The 19706-nt window shown below is 29.6% G+C and overlaps 1 non-coding gene across 1 annotated transcript; it reads left to right on the top strand.

Annotated features, from left to right (window-relative positions):
• Positions 1-15643: 15643 nt before the first annotated feature.
• On the top strand, positions 15644-15746 carry LOC145091056 (U6 spliceosomal RNA). The gene has a single exon (XR_013701945.1). It is a non-coding gene; the product is annotated as a U6 spliceosomal RNA (small nuclear RNA).
• Positions 15747-19706: the final 3960 nt, after the last annotated feature.

Below are 19706 nucleotides of genomic sequence, written 5' to 3'. Positions count from 1 at the left end.
GGCCCAAAGAGCAGTTATCATAAGGATTGGGGCCTTTATAATGGTAAGATTTAGGCCCATTTGGATGTGGGAAATGTAGGTATGTGACCCAATAGTTCGGTTTGCACTTTGGGGTCAAGGGTAAATCAGGAATGTAGTGTTTCCAAGACTTCGTTTATGAATTTTGGATTTTATTTCGGTTGGTTTTCAGGGTAAATAAAGTTTATAGAAGTTTGGGGCTTCTCGTTACCTTTCCGTGGATATAAGGATCGTCAGAATTGGGTTAATAACAAAGAAGTTATGGCCTTCGAAAGTTTCATGGTTTTCAGGCTTAGCCTAGTACGCGGGGCGTACTAGTGAAAAAGGCAGTACGCTGGGCGTACCTTGGAGTACGCTGGGCGTACTGACCAGGATGGTCGCAAATGTTCTTCGGAGTACGCTGGGTGTACCGTATGTACACTAGGCGTACGCTAATCAGGTCAGAACCCTATTTCAGGGTCTTGGACCCTATTTAAACTCCTTATCTCATAACCTAACCCTAATATCTTCAGCCTCCACCCTCTAAACCCTAGAAATCGACCCTTATCCCTCATTTGAGTGATTTTGGATCTTGGAGGGCCATTAGAGGAGTATTTTGGGTGAATTGAAGAAGAAGGTGTTTAGAGAAGAAGCAAGAGATTGAAGAGAGCTTGTGGATCTAGAGGTTTTACATAATTTCCAGCCTATTGAAGGTATAAAGTTCTCATCTTGGTGCTTCTATATCATAGATCTAGTTTCTCATGGATATTGTCCCTTTTTGGTTTCAAGAATGGATTTTTATGGTGCAAATCTCTTTCTAGACTTAGGGTTGCCACCCATGAAGCTATTTGAGTTCCTTAGGCAGGAAAGTTGCCATCTTGGAGGTCTTAATGGGTTCATGCAAGAGTTATCGTCATTTGCATGGAAGTAGATTGCTATACTTTGAGTTCGGGTTCATGTAGGTCATATAAGTCACCAAGTCAGTGACTTTATGGATTAAGATGTTAAGTAGAGCCCATATCTGTAATTTGGTCCCTTGGTTTGAAGCATAAAGCACTTAATGGATTTTGTGCATAAGCCATTTGTACGTTGGGCGTATAATGTAGTACGCTGCACGTACAACCCTTTTGGCCAGTACGCTAAGCGTACAAAAAAGGTACACTAGGCGTATGCTCTCAGGAGGGCTTGGGCCTTTGTAGACTTCGGACCTTTAGGCCCTAATGGTTTTGGGCCTGGATTTGCTGGTATTGGGCCTAAATATATCTTTGGGCCAATATTGGAATAGTTGGGCTATTGGGCCTTGTGGCCCAATATAGAAATCAACTTCGCAATTGTGGGCCTCGGTTTTGGTCAATTCTTGGACTTAGGTTGTTGTGGGCCTTCGTGGGCAATTTGGAAACAGGATTAAGAACTAAGGAAATTATTGGGCTTTTGGACAAGACCTATGTAGAGGTTTGGGCTCAATTGGGAAAATTGGGCCATTGATGGATCTATAAACATTATAGTGTTGGGCTTTTGTTTTGGGTTTAGGCCTTAGTTTTGGATCATATTAGGCCAGGTGTAGAATGGTCATTTTACCCCATGCATGGATTAAGGATTATGGTATGGGACCTAATTGCGAATTGGGTATTGTTTGATGTTGACAGTTCGGGACTCTGTCAGCCAGCTGCTGGAGTATTATCCGCAGGACTTCAGCAGTGCCAGGTGAGTTTCCTCACTATACTAAGGAGTCTAAGGCACCATGGCCGGCCCATTGGATATGTTATCCTAGCAGTGTTAGATATTGAGTATGAGTTAGTGTTGCATGCTAGTGGTTATGCCAGTTAGGTAGATCGGTAGGACTACATGTGTTGTTATATGATTATCTGCATGCTCAGTAGTTATGTCATATGTTGATATGTTATGTGGGATGGGTTGAGGTTGTACTGCGCCGTTCGGTAGCCAACAAACCCTAGGAGCATTCCAGATACGATCTGTGGGCCCGGTAGGCAATCCAGACTCGTATTGTGGGCTCGGGAGCATTCCAGATACGAGTTATAGGCCCGATAGGCAATCTAGACTCGTATTGTGGGCTCGGTGGCAATGCAGATGTGAGCTGTAGGCCCGGTAGGCAATCTAGACTCACACTGTGGGCCCAGGGGTAATCTAGTCTGTAAAGTTGTGGACCCATTGGATCCTGTTCAGTTTGTTATGTTATGATATTGTTGATATTGTTATGTGGATTGTTTGTGTATCGGTATTTTGGGGGAACTCACTTAGCTTTCGAGCTTACAGTTTCAGTTTATTGTTTAAGGCACATCAAGGGATCGCGGCGAGGCAAATGCGTGATCCTACAGCTCCTCATATTTACGTTTATGTTTCTAGGATACTCTAATATTAGACTATTTTGAAAACAAGTTTTGTAATAACTGATGGTTTTTGAATGATTTAAGAAGTTTAAATTTGGCATGATTTTTTTTGGGTGTTACAAGTTGGTATCAAAGTCTTGGTTTGAGTGAATTGGAGGAACACTCGTGGGAATCCAGTCTCAAATCAAGAAAAGATTTTAAAATGATTTTTAATGGTTTTCAAAATAAGTAAAGGAGGATGCAGAGTGTACGATCAGCCAGAGCCAGTAAGTAGACCCCAAAATACCATACAATTATTTAATATTGTGATATGATAGGACAGCATGCTAGTACTAAGATAGGGATCCTCAGGAACCGTATGATAAAAATTGCTTGATTTGTGATGCCTTATCTTATTTAGAGTACCTCGTTGATTGTTTTATGACTCTTTAGTGTGTAAACTAACTATTGGATGAATACTCCAAGTCACATGCTACATGGGTTAAATGGTCTTAGGGTAAGGGATTTGGTCCTGCTGCGCAACTCTTGTCTGAGTTCAATCGTTGTGGGATTAAATCATTTAGCCTAAGATTGTTTTAGTCGTGCGGCACGTGATTGTATTCATTCAATAGTTAACTGGCACCAATGGAGGGTCGTGTGACAGTTGGTGATAGGGTAGGTCTTGAGAGACCGGGAGGCTAGTTATGTGATATTCAGTGTTCCTCTAGGAGTGAGGATTGAGCGCTCGCTATGTTTTATATATGGTTAGAGTGTTGTGGTGATACTTGGGACAAATATGGGTAGGTGTGGGAGGTAGTATGGGCTCGTACTACTGAAAGCACCTAGGTCCGGGGTTTCCAAAGGGGCAGCGCCCCTTTGGTGGGGTCCAAGTGGCATGGCGGCCAACCCTAAAAGGCAAACGCTAAATCTTGTTTATTATATAAACGACTATTCGCTTTGAGAAGAGATGCACAACCATTAGTTCGCTTTTCTTCTGATGAACATAGAATCCTTCTAGCAATTTGGCTTATGATTTCTGTCTCTAGGTTCGTAAGTGTCCTCTTGGATTATCCTAAGTTGAATTTCTTGCAACCCAGACATAAGGTAGAAATATCAGTTCGTAAAGTGTTCACACGATCCAAAGGGTATCCAGATCTCCAACATAAACACTAATTCCTCCAACATATTAATCACCTATAAATACAAAGGGAAAGACGTCAAACATGTTACGTTTGACAAACTCTAAAAACCTAAAACATTTCTTATTTGGTTCTCGATTATTCACATCCACATATACTAACTTTAGCACCAGAGTGTATTCCTTGGTTCCCATTTGAGAATACGTTCAACCGATTTGTTTTAGGTATCAACTACATTGAAATTGAAATTTTTTTGGAGTCGCAAATTACCTCGATGCTCTAGGTATTCATCATAAATTATAAAATGTATTTCAGACTAAAGGTTTTACAAACACAAGAAAATATATTTATCGATTGAAAATGGGAAAATGGATAAATATAATGTATGAATCATGCACCATAGTTCAAATGTACGCAATAATCTAGGATTTTGTTATGTGAGACGAGAACGCCATACCACTATGAAATGAGACAAAAGAATGGTTTTGATCTAATTATTTTGTGAAATTTAACCATAAAGTTTAAATCCCATTTGTCAAAAGAGTCAAGAGCTTTGACCAAGAAAATAGGGAATATGACTTATTAAGGTAATTAATTTTTCGGTATGTTCACATCTGGGTAATTTTTTTTTTTACATATATAGGTAACAAATTTGTTGGAAGTATTCATATATGACCATTATGACCTGCTATAGCATGTTAAATCCTAGATGTGAACGTTTTCAACATGTTCGTTACCTAGATATACAAAAAAAAATAGTTACCCAAATATGAACAAAACAAAAAGTAAAAATTAAATTACACGAATGGTCCCTGTGGTTTGGGGGAATTTGTGTTTTTGATCCCTAACTTATTTTTTTAACTTGGATGGTCCCTGCTGTTTATTTTTGTTGCGCGTTTGGTCTTGTCTTACCTAAAAATACTATTGTGCCCTAATTAATTTATTTTTTAATTAATTTTCTTAATTATGTATTTATTTTTTACATATTTAAAAAATTAATAGACCACACATATTTGTATCTCTTCGGATGATCCCTACTGTTTATTTTTAATTAATTTTTTTAACTCGGATGGTCCCTACTATTTATTTTTTTTTACGCGTTTGGTCTCTGTCTTACCTAAAAATACTATTTTTCCCTTATTAATTTTTTTAATTAATTTTCTTATTTATGTATTTATTTTTTATATATTTAAAAAATTAATATACCCCACATATCTATATATCCTCACCGTAAACCTGAAACCACATTTAAGAAATTTAATTTGGGTCTTACTAGTCACCATCTCATCCTCCCCAACTTCTATTTCTTTTCTATCTTTAGTAACATCGACGTCTTCAACATCTTTCATTTTTTGGTACTCCAACTATGGCGAACCAACACCATAAACTATTGTCTCTTTATCTTTAGTGGGTTATGGTGTTGATTCGACGGAGTTGAAGGACCGAAAAAAGAAGTGATGATGAAGACGTCGATATCACTAAAGATGGAAAATAAATAGAAGTTGAGAAGGATGAGAGATGGGATGGTGAGGAAATACAGATATGTGGGGTCTACTAATTTTTCTTAAATATATAAAACATAAGTACATAAACAAGAAAATTAATTAAAAAAATAAATTAATAAGGGCACAATAGTCTTTTTAGGTAAGATAGAGACCAAACTCGTAACAAAATTAAACAGTAAAGACCATCCGAGTTAAAAAAAAAATAAACTAATTAAAAAATGAACAGTAGGTATCATCTGAGGAGATACAAATATGTGTGATCTATTAATTTTTTTAAATATGTAGAAAATAAATACATAAATAAGAAAATTAATTAAAAAATAAATTAATAAGGGCACAATAGTCTTTTTAGATAAGATATGGATTAAACGCGCAACAAAAATAAACACTACTGACCATCCAAGTTAAAAAAATAAGTAAGGGACCAAAAACATAAATTCTCCCAAACCACAGGGACCATTCATGTAATTTAATTTTTACTTTTTGTTTTGTTCGTATTTGGGTAACTATTTTTTTTTACACATCTAGGTAACGAACTTGTTGAAAGCGTTCACATCTAGGATTTAACCTGCTATAGCAGGTCATAATGGTCATATGTGAACACTTCTAACAAGTTTGTTACCTAGATATATACAAAAAAAAAAAAAAAAGATAATTATCCAAATGTGAACATACCTAAAAGTTTATTACCTTAGTAAGTCATATTCCCAAGAAAATAAGAGGACGAAATGGTTGCTCTAAAATTAAATATGAAGATTGAATTGAACTTTAAAATGAAAAAACAAAAGAGTCAAGAGCTTCGAATTTTATTTCCACATTCTTCCAATATTTAAGTAAATACTAAACAGTTGATCGTTACATAACATTGTTTGTAAGATATGTTCGGGAAAAATGAAATAAATCATTTAAATATTTAATAGAATAATTATTATTATTATATTTTGTTGTAATATTTAGTGGTTCGAAAAAAAGAATTAAACCATTTAAATATATTTTTTGTTATGTATAAGAACCGAAATACAATTAAATCTCTATTCTAATACTAGTTGGAAGACCCGTATGTTATACGGGTTGGATAAAACAAAAAATTAAATATAAAAGGTTAAACCAAAATTTGTTTAGATTTGAAATTTGAGATTTGAAAGTTAAAATTTAAAATTTGAATTTAAAAGGAAACATATTAAATACTATATGAGTAATAATATTGTAATTTATTAGTTATTTTTAATTAAGACAATTATTAATTGAGATTTAATATGATGTGTTTATTAAAAAATTATTTAAAAAAATGAGAAAATGACAAATGGAAAAATCATTTATTCAAAAATACCAAAAAAATGACATGTGTCCAAGTTAATGAGAAAGTGACATGTGACAAAATTATTTCCATTTATTAGGGAGGAAAAAAATAAGTTTATTCTTCTTTTGTCATGTGTCATCTTATTAAGTCTCCTAATTAATGTCATGTCACTTGTCAACCTATTGATATTTCATTTCAAATTTCAAATTTGAAATTTTTCATTATAATTACATTAAGGGGGTGTTTGGATAGGAAAAAAAAGAGGTGCTTATTGCTTATTCCCACAATAAGCTAATTTAAGTGTTTGGATAAAATTCAGCTTATTAGGCTAAATAAGTTAATTTTAATAACCATCCCTCCCCATGCTTATTGCTTATTCCCACCACAAATAAGCTATAAGCAATAAGCTAAAACGCTAATCCAAACACCCCCTAAATTAATAACATTAGAATAAAAATTAAAATAAAATTAATAAAGATTATAAGGTCATGTATTTATTTAAATGAACAATTATAATTTTATATAATTAAAAAAATATCTCTTAATTATTCATTTTTTTTAAAATAATTGATTAATAATTTTAAGTTTTTACTAAAAAATTTTAACTAGTGTTGTAACCGTGGTTTCCATAGATTATAAACTAGTTCATAAATAAAAGAAACTATTTAATAAAGAAAATATAAACCATACGATATACGACACAAGCCGAACCCAAACTAAGTCATATTACACCAAGGTAAATTGCAAAATACCAGTAATAATTTGGGCCTACTGAGTTTTGAACCTTGACATTTTTTATGATTTCTTTTTCACCTAATTACTATGATCTTATCGCGGGTAGACTTGATAATTCCTGACACGAATACACGAATCTGTGAGAGACACGACACGACACGTATACACGACACGAATACATCTTAAAAATTGAGATAAATATTATTTCTCATCGTGAAATCGTATCGTGTCAAATTTGTGGCTGACACGTTTTCATGACACGAATACACGATTAGAAACTTTATGACATTAACCACTTGGCTCCCATATTTAATTTTTATGTTTAATTTATGTAATTGACTAGCGAATATTTGTTCGTTACGTAGAATACAACAATATAATTAAAATATTTATAAGCATATGTTTTTAAATATATCAATGACGTTGTTGTTAGTTTTTTATATAATAAATTGGTATAAGCATTGTTTGTCTTGAATTATATGATAATGTATACATCTTTTAAAATGCTATAATCCTAATTGTCCTAATGGTCTATACTTATGGATTACTCATGAATAAAATTAATTATAATATATGGTTAATGAAATCTATAGTTGTTATGGTTAATTAATTTGAAAAAGTTTATTTGTTTAAGATTATAATTTCTATCATTGTAATTATTTAAAATATCAAACATTAATTTTGTTTTTAAAGGTAACAATATAATTTTTGTATGTAATCTTACTTTTAAATATTATTGTTGTAAGTTATTATTTAAAATAATGTATTTAAAAATTCTTAATTATTTTAATTTGATTTTAGAAAATTTAACTTTTTAAAATTTATTTTGATGAATATTGTTAGTTTATTTAACTATAATTAATTAAAACAACAAACATTGTTTTTGTTTTTAAAAATAACATTATAATTTTTTTATATAATATTACTTTTAACTATTCATATTATAAGTTATTTTTAAGCTACTTATTTGAAAATTCTTCATGATTATAAAAAATAGTTTCTTGTTTTTTTTTTTTTTTTTTTTTTTTGTTAATTTAGGATTGCAATTTAGTGTTAACATTATGATTTATAACTTTTAGCTATTTATAAAATAGTATTTCAATTTTTTCAAGTTTAACTGAAATTTTAATTTAAGTTAACCGTTTAACATTGTATTAAAATTAATAATTTAACGATTTTGCATAAAATCATAAATTATATAAAAGTTGTGACTTCTAAACTAATAAGTTAACTATAATATGTTAAAAAGTTAAACTCATAATTTTATAAATAGAAGTGAAATATGATATTTTAGTATTGTAGTTTAGTTATCTTCATTATTAGAATTTAGTATTTGCATTAATTCAATATTATTAACTAATTTATATTAATTATCAGAAAAAAAATTGAAAAGTCATGGAGGTTTCAAATACATGTGGTGTAAGTAAAAATGCCTCTTTTATAACTATACTAGGAGAATTCCAACACGTTGCGGAGAAACACTTATATAGTTGAAATCTTTACAAATATATGTTTTCTTAAATATAACAATAACGTTGTTGTTAAATTTGATATAGTAATTCATATATTAAGATGATATAATATATTGATTATTTTGAATTATATGATAATATATACATCTATTAAAACTATATAATATCAATCGTTTGATTGACATTTACCCGCGGGTTGCTCATGAAAAAAATTAAATATGAAATATGGTTTAATGTTATTTATAGTTGTTATTATTAATTAATTTTCTTAACGTTTTAATTTCTATCATTTAAATTATTTAAAAATCAAACATTGTTTTTCGTCTTTAAATGTAATAATATAATCATTTATATAGAATTATTTTTAAATATTGTTATTGTAAGTTATTTTAAACTACTTATTTGAAAACTTTTAATAATTATAAAAATACATTTAGGAAATATTTTAGTTAGATTGGGATTATAATTTAGTTTTTGCAATTAACACTACGATTTATCACTTTTAATTATTCACAAAATATTCTTTAGGATTTTTTAAGTGGCACTGAACTTTATATTTAAGTTGATCATTTTATGTTTTAAATTAACAATTTTAGTATTTTATCCAAACTATTCAAAAGTTGTAGCTTTAAATTGATAATGGTTTACATACAACAACATATTAAATCTACTAAATTATGTATAATATGTTAAAAGTTTAAAACATAACTTTGTAAATAGAAGTAGATATATTATTTTAATATTGAAATTTAGTTTATTTATGATTACACTTTAGGTTTGATATTTATTTAAACTAATTAACCAAATTATAATCATTATTAGAAAGACACTACAGTTTATCATTTTTAACTTTTTACAAACTATTCTTTAGGTTGTTTAATTCGAATTAAAAGTTATATTTAAGTTGATCTTATATTTATATTAACAACTTAAGTATCTATCCAAACCGATCAAAAGTTGTAGCTTTAAAATAATGGTTTACATATAACAATATATTAAAACTAATAAATTATGTATAATATGATAAAAGTTAAAAACATAACTTTAAAAGTAAAAGTAAAAATACTATTTTAACCAACTTATAATCATGATTAGAAAGTAATTGAAAAATCATGGGAGTTTCAAATGAATGTGGTGAAAGGAAAAATCCTTCATTTATAATTATATTAGGCATATGGCCGTGCGTTGTGCAGAAACACCTATATAGTTGAAGTCCTTACAAATATATGTTTTTTTAAATATAACATTAACGTTGTTGTTAAATTTGATATATAATATATGATAATATATACATCTATTATAATTGTATAATCTCAATCGTTTGAATGACTTCTAACCGCGAGTTACACATGAATAAAATTAAATATAATATATGGTTTAATGTTATTTATAGTTGTTGTTATTGTTAATTAATTTTTTTATATTTATTTGCTTAATGTTTTAATTTCGATCATTATAATTACTTAAAACATCAAACATTGTTTTTTTCGTTTTAAAGGTAACAATATAATTATTTATATAGAGTTATTTTTAACTATTCACTACAAGGAAAATACCCTTTAATGACATGCGAACAATGACACACACCGATTTACGATACGCATTTTTTGTGTGTCCTAAATATAATGTCAACCTTCCAAATTTTGAAGGATGGAGGACACACATTTGTGCATGCCCGTAAATTATCGTCCCACAAAAAAAATTACAAACACGAAGGGCGCTTATTTTAAATGTACGTCCTCTATGAATGTCGCTTTATAATTTTTACTCAAAACGCGTGTTCATGAAATCCTCTCAAAATTCTAAATTTTTTAAATACCCCGCTTGAAGATCTCCCTTAGTTCTCTTCTTCCCTTCTCTCTACAAACCCTAATCACAATACCATCTTTGCTATACAACTCATATAATCGTTTTATAATTTTTTTTCTTAAAAACACGCGTCCATTCCTGAAGATCACAAAATGGCGACCAATAACTAGGGCTTTTATTTCCCCTTACATATAATCGTGATTTTCATCCAGAGTTTCAAAAACACTTCCCTCACGTATGCTTTTCTTCTTCAATCTCACATCCATTTAGGTTTTTGGCATACAAGAACTCTAGTCGACTCATCACACACCAGCTATTAAGGGAAGACGTCAAAGCATTCATAAGCCGAATGTAAGTCGTACAACAGAAGACGTGGACTCTAAACCCTCAATTCAAGAAGTACTGATTCAGAACTGCAAGAATGTCGTTTAGACTAGTTAGAGAGTAGTTATGATAGAAACACTTAATCAAATGTTATGTGAGTAGACTTACATTTCGAATATGCATCAAATAAGTCTCGTGTGACACCTTCAATGGTGTCATCAAGTGGAAGGACATGGATGCACTTTCCATACTTGACATATGGACATTGGTGAACAGACAAAACATCACCAAGAAGAATCCTTAGGTTTGTCTTGATGACCTTGTTCATTCTGTTTTTTGGCTCATCACATGTTTTCATACCCTCTACGGGAGAAATTTTGTTATGATATGATGATTAGGTCAACATAAGGTCTCGAAGATGAGGGTTGTCTTCCCAATCTAATTAATTGATTATCAACGGCTCCTCTATCTCCCGTCGGTGATTTCTAGCTTCGGTCTTCACCCACATCTGGTACGTCGAATCCCTCAACGACCGTCTTTAGTGCTAGCTGAAAAAGAAGATGAAAATGGCTTCTTCAAGCTCCATTGTAAAGGTACTTAATTTTATCTTTTCTGTTCAACTTATGTTCAATTTACATCTGGGTTTCAACCTTTGATACGTTCAATCCCTCAACCACCGTGTTTGAGAAGTGATTTTTTACAATTGGATTTGCTTTCCAGAATACCCAACACTGATCAGCAAGGTCTATGCAGACTGTGTCTCTAGAAAAAAACTAGCTGAAATGAAGGATAGTGAGGATTATATGAATAACATGCAAGAGCTTAAGACACATAATTCAAGGATACAAGAAGAGTATTTAAATGTTTTGATGACGACAACTAAAGTCTTTGCTTCTTTGTGATGTCATATATCAAGTATATATATGTTTATATCTCATGATACTGATTACATTTGCTAACTTTCTATATGAATTCAGTTCCATTCATGATTACTTAACCCTAATTCAGTTTTCCCCAGTTGATACAACTGCTGTTGTGAATGCTTTTCTTGAATATTGGAAGCCATATGCACTTGTGCTAGTAGAAAGTGAACTATGGTCAAATCTTGTTCTTATTGCCTTAGCAAATGGTGTTAGTATAAATATAATTTACCTTTACCTTTTCATTCACTTTTGTTTTTCAAATCTATGAATTCAACTTCACCTATTTGCTTTCATCTCCTTGAGCAGGTTATGCTAACATTATTAAATGCTCGAATGTCAAGAAAATCCTTTAACAATCGGTCAACACCAATAATTTATGCTATCAAAATTTTCACTCATAGTTCCATTGGTATGATCTCCTTTTCTTCATTCTTGAATTCACATCTCTGTTATAAAATCTTTATACTTTGTTCTATTCAAGAGCAATATTCAGGCAATTAGTTCTCAACTGAATACTAAAACTTTTAACAGAAGTGGTAACACATTTTGATCATTCTTTACAGTAATGGTATCAGTTCATAGAGCCTTAATGCAAAAGCACATCAATATTCTTGCCATAATTGCTCCTAAGCATCCAGATCTAAGGCAGGAGATTGCTCTTGTATGATTCCATGATTCCGTCTCAACTTTCTCTTTATTTATTATTATAATTTACAACTTACTAAAATTTTGATGTTTTTTTTAAATATTATCTATATAGGTAAATCTGATCTGAAACAATCAGATTCAGCAGAGGAAAAGGAAAAGAAGGATGATAGGTCCCCTGGTGCATTGACAGTTTTGCCCCTGTATGCGATGCTTCCTGGATCTGCACAACTTCATGTGTTTGAGGATATGAAGGAAGGGAAAGGTTTAAGAGTTATAATCCTTAGAATGGGATAAGCAAAGCACCTGCAGCTCAGCGTGCTGGAAGAGTTGGAAGAACAACACATGGCCACTGTTATCGTCTCTATTCTTTTGTTGTCTTCAACAACATACTCCATGACTTTTCTACTGCTGAAATCTTAAAAATTCCAGTTGATGGGTGGTTCTTCTCATGAAATCCAAGTGCATTAAAGAGGTATTCTAAATCTACTTTTAGTAAAGGGATTTCATTTTCATTTTTTTGGTTAAACCATACAAAGACATGTTTGTTACCGACTCATTTGTCCTAAAAATGTAAAATTGGACATTTTGGCCGTTCCAGAAAGTTTCAGTCTCTGTCTACTTTTTTTTTTGGCCCATTAGTAATCATAGTAAGTTAAATTTTGGTTCATAAACTTCCTCAGTTGTGTTCTTATTAAAGGGTCATTTAAGACATTTGATTGTTTGTCTTTATATTTAAGACTAAATTGACAATTTTAGTGCTCGGGCTTAGGTAGTTCTTTTGGAATTTGGATCAGGTTCAAAAAAAAAATATTTCTGTAAATATGATCCTTGTTATAGGTTTTCATAACTTTTTCGTTCGATGTCTAATAAAATGACACTTTTACCCTTCATGTTGAGAAGGAGGGTGGCTTATGGGTTGTTGGACTTCTAATTTATTACCATATAAATAAATGATATAAAATAATAATAATAATAATAATAATAATAATAATAATAATAATAAGTGACCTGAGGGGCAAAGTGGTCATTTTACATGACATGGACCAAAAATGTTGTGGACACCTTGAATAAGGACCAACTTTGTATGTTTTTTTTACTAAGATGTTTTTTTATATGTTTTTTTACTAAGTTGTTTTTTTATAAATATCTAATATGTATGTTTTTAACCATTCATATGTTTTTTTACTAAGATGTTTTGTTTGATAAATATATAATATTTTACAATTTCATACAGGAGGAGTTGGAAAGAAATCACAAATCATCATCAGGCATATATTATTATCATCATGTAGCATCTCTAAAATCATGTTTTTGTTTCCGAAAATACTCCTAGAACTAAACACAAGTGAGCTAACCCATAAATTAAAGCATAAGAAGGGCATCCATGTCTTTTTATATTTACATAGTAACAATCGTTTTTTCTTGTTCTAATAGCATCTCTATAAATCATGTTTTCCTTTTTTGTTTCTTTCCAAAAATACCCCTACAACTAAACACATAAGAAATGGAATTCATGTCTTTTACACAGTAACACATACTTTTTCACATGTTTACGTTAACAGGTTCCAAGTTTTGAAGGGTCAAACAGGCGGATGAAAGAAGTTGCATGTCCCACCTGTATAGTCCATTTGCAGGTTAAAAAAATATAAATTTTTTTTTCGGTTAAAATTTATATGAATATATATTTTTTTAAAAGGTAAAATAATATACATGTTCAAGTTCCTAGCTCAGGAAACCATAGAATGTGGAGTTTGCCAACATTCACATATACGTCCTATTGGGAATCCTACATTAAGATCATATATAATCCCCTACTATCCATTCATATATACGTCCTGTTGGGAATCATAAAACTGAATATTAATAAACACAACATGAATCCAATCAACATTTATGCGTGTTGAGCAGGAAAAGAAGTTAAACGAAGATAAGGAAGAAACAATAAAGCATGAAATAAGCCTCTTGTAACATTTTTCACTGGAGGAGGTGTGCCACAAATGTAGTATTAGGTTATATAGTTAGGGAAAACCTCTTAATAACAATGTACAATCAAATTCCCTTAATATCAGTGTATTACAATTTTTTCACATGATGTTATTGGATGAAATTGATTGTTGTGGTATATATTTGTTTCCATATTTTTGTATTATGCGTAAATGAGTATCGTAAAGACGCTTCGTAAGTGCATATCGTAAATGGTTGATGATGTTGATGCCACGCAAATGCGTGTCATCTTCATTTATGACAGGGGCTTTAATGATACACAATGTATGTCCTAAACGTGCGTCGTAAGGTTACGACACGCAAATGTGTGCCGTCTTCTTTTATGTCAGGGTCTTCCCTGACACGCATTGCATGTCGTAAATGTGCGTCATAAATGTGTGTCGTAAGCACGCATCATAAATGCGTGTCGTAAATAGACGACGTGCAAAAGCGTGTCGTCTTTCGTTATGACAGGGCCTTCCTTGACATGCATTTGTGTGTCATCTGAGCGTTTTACGACACACATTGCGTGCCATAAAATGTTGTTTTTCATATAGTGATTGTTATTGTAAGTTATTTTAAGCTACTTATTTGAAAACTTTTAACGATTATAAAAATATCTTTAGGAAATATTTTAGTTAAATTGATATTACAATTTAGTTTTTGCATTTATCACTAAATTTTATCACTTTTAACTATTTATAAAATATTCTTTAGTTTTTTAAATGGAACTGAAATTTATATTTAAGTTCATACTGTAATGTTATATTTAAATTAACAATTTAAGTATTTTGTTTAAACTGTTCTAAAATTGTAGCTTTAAACTGATAATGGTTTACATACAAAAACATTTTAAATCTAATAAATTAAGTATAATATGTTAAAAGTTAAAGACATAACTTTATAAGTAGAAATAAATATATTATTTTAAAATTGAAATTTAGTTTATTTATGATTACACTTTAGGTTTGATATTTATTTAACCTTATTAACCAACTTGTAATCATTATTATAAAAACACTACAATTTATTCCTTTTAACTATTTACAAAATATTTTTAGGCTGTTTAAGTTAAACTAAAATTTAGGGATAATGATTAAGAGGGTAATTAGGTTTCTAGTTTGTCCGTATTAGGTCACTAAGGTTTTTTTTGTGCGTATTAGACCAATCTGGTTGTTATTACCGCTTAGAAATAGTCCTTTTTACTGGTTTCTTCCTGTTGAACCGGTAAAAAAAATACTATTTCTAAACGGTAATAACAACCATATTGGTCTAATACGCACAAAAAAAAACCTTAGTGACCTAATACGGACAAACTGGAAACCTAATTACCCTCTTAAGTCATTAACCCTAATTTTAAAGACATTGAGAATATATGACCATCAATAGTAAACTAGTTCGTTTATAACTCGCGTCGTCCCATATCTCCCAAAAGAAGAACCCGCTACTCCTTTATATGGCGAAGCTCTTCATTTATAGTCGTCCCTTCGGGGACATCCGATAAAATTTGAACGATACAGAGAAGATTAGCATGGCCCCTGCGCAACGATGACACGCACAAATCAAGAAATGGTCCAAAATTTTTTTTAACCCCTTCGTCGTCTTCTCTGAAACCCTAATTCCCTTTTCAGATGCTAATAGAGTCCAATTGCAATTCTTATGTTTCATGCTTTATAAACTTCCGTTCATGTGTTGTATATAGTGTGTATGTGTTTGTTTATATGCTGATTTTTTATTCATTTTGCAACTTCAGTTTCTTAGTTCATGTTGTGGTTTTGTTGTTTATAAATAATTGATAAGAGGCATCCTTTGCAAAGTCTCTGCTGGTTTTACACTTTCATTCGCTATCAAATATAGACATTGATGGGAGGTATCAAAGTGAGATTGTTTTTGTACATATGGATGTGTTCATGTAAATATTTAAATGACATAAAAGAAGTTATTGATAAAATGTTGCACATTTATGTAATGAAGATTATCGATCATATGAGCTTTTGGACTTGGGAATTCTGGAAGGGTTGTGTGATAAGTTTAAATGGAAGCAACTATTCTCAGTCAAACAAGTCGGTCACATTAATTAGTGAGCATGTTTTCAAAATAATTAGGGTTAATGACTTAGGAGGGTAATTAGGTTTCTAGTTTGTCCGTATTAGGTCACTAAGGTTTTTTTTGTGCGTATTAGAACAATATGGTTGTTATTACCATTTAGAAATAGTCATTTTTACCAGTTAAATAGGAAGAAACCGGTAAAAATGACTATTTCTAAACGGTAAGAACAACCATATTAGTCTAATACGTACAAAAAAAACCTTAGTGACCTAATACGGACAAACTGAAAACCTAATTACCCTCCTAAGTCATTATCCCTAAAATTTATATTTAAGTTGACCCTGTAATGTTATATTTAAATTAATAATTTAAGTATTTTATACAAATTGTACTGAAATTGTATCTTTAAAAAAGATAATGGTTTACATCCAACAATATACTAAAACTAATAAATTAAGTATAATATATTAAAAGTTAAAAAACGTAACTTTATAAGTAGAAGTAAAGATATTATTTTAATATTGAAATTTAGTTTTATATGATTACACTTTAGGTTTGATATTTATTTAACATTAGTAACCAACTTATAATTATTATTAGAAAGAAATTAAAAAGTCATGGGAGTTTCAAATAAATGAGGTGTTTGGAAATTTGTGTGGGGGTTTCAATTGCATGAGGTGATAGGAAAAATGTCATCATGTAATGTTTTAAATTAACAATTTAAGTATTTTATCCAAATTGTTCAAAAGTTGTAACTTTAAACTAATAATGGTTTACAGACAACAACATATTAAATCTAATAAATTAAGTATAATATGTTAAAAGTTAAAAGTATAACTTTGTAAATAGAAGTAAATATATTATTTTAATATTAAAATTTAGTTTATTTATGATTACACTTTAGATTTGATATTTATTTAAACTTATTAACCAACTTATAATCATTATTAGAAAGACACTACAATTTATCACTTTTATCTATTTAAAAACTGTTTTTTAGGTTGTTTAAATCGAATTAAAATTTATATTTAAGTTGACCCAATATTTAAATTAACAATTTAAGTATCTATCCAAACTGATCAAAAATTGTAGCTTTAAAATGATAATGGCTTACATATACCCATATATTAAAACTAATAAATTATGCATAATATGTTAAAAGTTAAAGACATAACTTTATAAATAAAAATAAATATACTATTTTAACCAACTTATAATCATTATTAAAAAGAAATTAAAAAGTCATGGGAGTTTTTAATGAATGCAGTGAAAGGAAAAATCCTTCCTTAATAAGTATACTAGGTGTATGCCCGTGCATTGCGCAGAAACACCTATATAGTTGAAATCTTTACAAATATATGTTTTTTTAAATATAGCAATAATGTTGTTGTTACATTTGATATAATAGTTTATACTAAATTGATATAATATATTGATTATTTTGAATTATATGATAATATATACATCTATTATAACTGTATAATCTCAACCGTTTGAATGACTTCTACCCGCGAGTTATTCATGAATAAAATTAAATATAATATATGACTTAATATTATTTATAGTTTTTGTTATTGTTAATTAATTTTTAAAATGTTATTTTCTTAACGTTTTAATTTATATAATTATAATTATTTAAAACATCAGACATTGTTTTTTGATTTTATAGGTAACAATATAATCATTTATATAAAGTTATTTTAACTATTATTATTGTAAGTTATTTTAAGCTATTTATTTGAAAACTTTTAACGATTATACAAATATCTTTAGGAAATATTTTAGTTAAATTGAGATTATAATTTAGTTTTTGCATTTAGCACTATAATTTATCACTTTTAACCATTCACACAATATTCATTGAGTTTTTATTTAAGTGGAACTGAAATTATATTTAATTTGACATTGTAATGTTATATTTAAATTAACAGTTTAAGTATTTTGTCCAAACTGTTCAAAAGTTGTAGCTTTAAATTGATAATGGTTTACATACAACAACATATTAAATCTAATAAATTAAGTATAATATGTTAAAAGTTAAAGACATAACTTTATAAGTATAAGCAAATATATTATTTTAATATTGAAATTTAGTTTATTTATGATTACACTTTAAGTTTGATATTTATTTAGCCTTATTAACCAAATTATAATCATTATTAGAAAGACACTACAATTTATCACTTTTAACTATTTATATAATATTATTTGAGTTGGTTAAGTTAAACTAAAATTTATATTTAAATTTGTCGTGTAATGTTATATTTAAATTTATAATTTAAAGATTTTATACAAATTGTTTAAAAGTTGTAGCTTTAAAATGATAATGGTTTACATCCAACAATATATTAAAACTAATAAATAGAGTATAATATGTAAAAAGTTAAAAAAAAAACATAACTTTATAAAGAGAAGTAAATATATTATTTTAATATTGAAATTTAGTTTATATATGATTACATTTTAGGTTTGAAATTTATTTAATCTTATTAACCAACTTATAATCATTATAAGAAAGAACTTGAAAAGTCATGGGTGTTTTAAATGAATGTGGTGAAAGGAAAAATGCATGGGAATTTCAAATGAATGTGGTGAAAGAAAAAAAATACTTCCTTTATAATATAGTATGAAATGATGATATGATAAGATGATATAGATATAGATAGATATATAGATATAGAGTAGTGGTTAATGGTTATATTCTAATCAATTTCGAGTTCCTACGAATTAAGAAACAAATATATATATATATATATATATATATATATATATATATATATATATATATAAGTATTACGTTTTTGTATATTCTTTGAGGACTTTGAATTTTATTACTGAATTTTTCATATTGAAATATTAATTTCGTTCTTTATGTTCGTTTTAATTGTGTACAACCATAAAATGAAAGATCGTTTGGGCATTAAACAAGCTCCAATAAATAAAGTTATGAAGTCAGGAAATCGCATATTAACATATTTTATTTCGTTAAAGACACTAATGTATTTTTTAGAATGATGAGATAATGAAAAATATGTCAGATCTAGTTTTTTAAGATATAATTGTATATTTATGAAAGTGGTTTAAAAATTTGACCTTCTGTTGCCTCTCGTTCTAGCGATGTGGTGTTAACTTCTCTGGCGGTTTTGACTTATTCAACAAATTTATTGAACACCACCACACTTGGTCATTTCATTCTGTTGCCTCCCGTTTCGGAACCCTAGACCTGCGACGCTATCTCTTATTCAGCCTGATGATGTTGTTATCGGACATCGTTGCCTCCTGTTCCATATCCAATTTTGGAACCCTAGACAACTTCTTCATAACCCTAACAAAATTTTGCGCCATATTTTTCGAAGCACTAGATCTTGTCGGAATCCTGACTGCTCAAGGCATTGACTTCACTAGAGAAATATTGTCGCTAGTGAACACTACCAAATCTGCTACTTAACACCATTTCCAAACACCGCCATATTTTTTATATCATTAAACACCACC

The sequence above is a fragment of the Lactuca serriola genome, chromosome 2 (assembly GCF_051521515.1).
Source record: "Lactuca serriola cultivar US96UC23 chromosome 2, Lser_US96UC23_V15, whole genome shotgun sequence".
NCBI lineage: Eukaryota > Viridiplantae > Streptophyta > Magnoliopsida > Asterales > Asteraceae > Lactuca > Lactuca serriola.
Note: the sequence above shows the minus strand (reverse complement) of the source record. Positions and strands in the feature narration are given on the sequence as shown.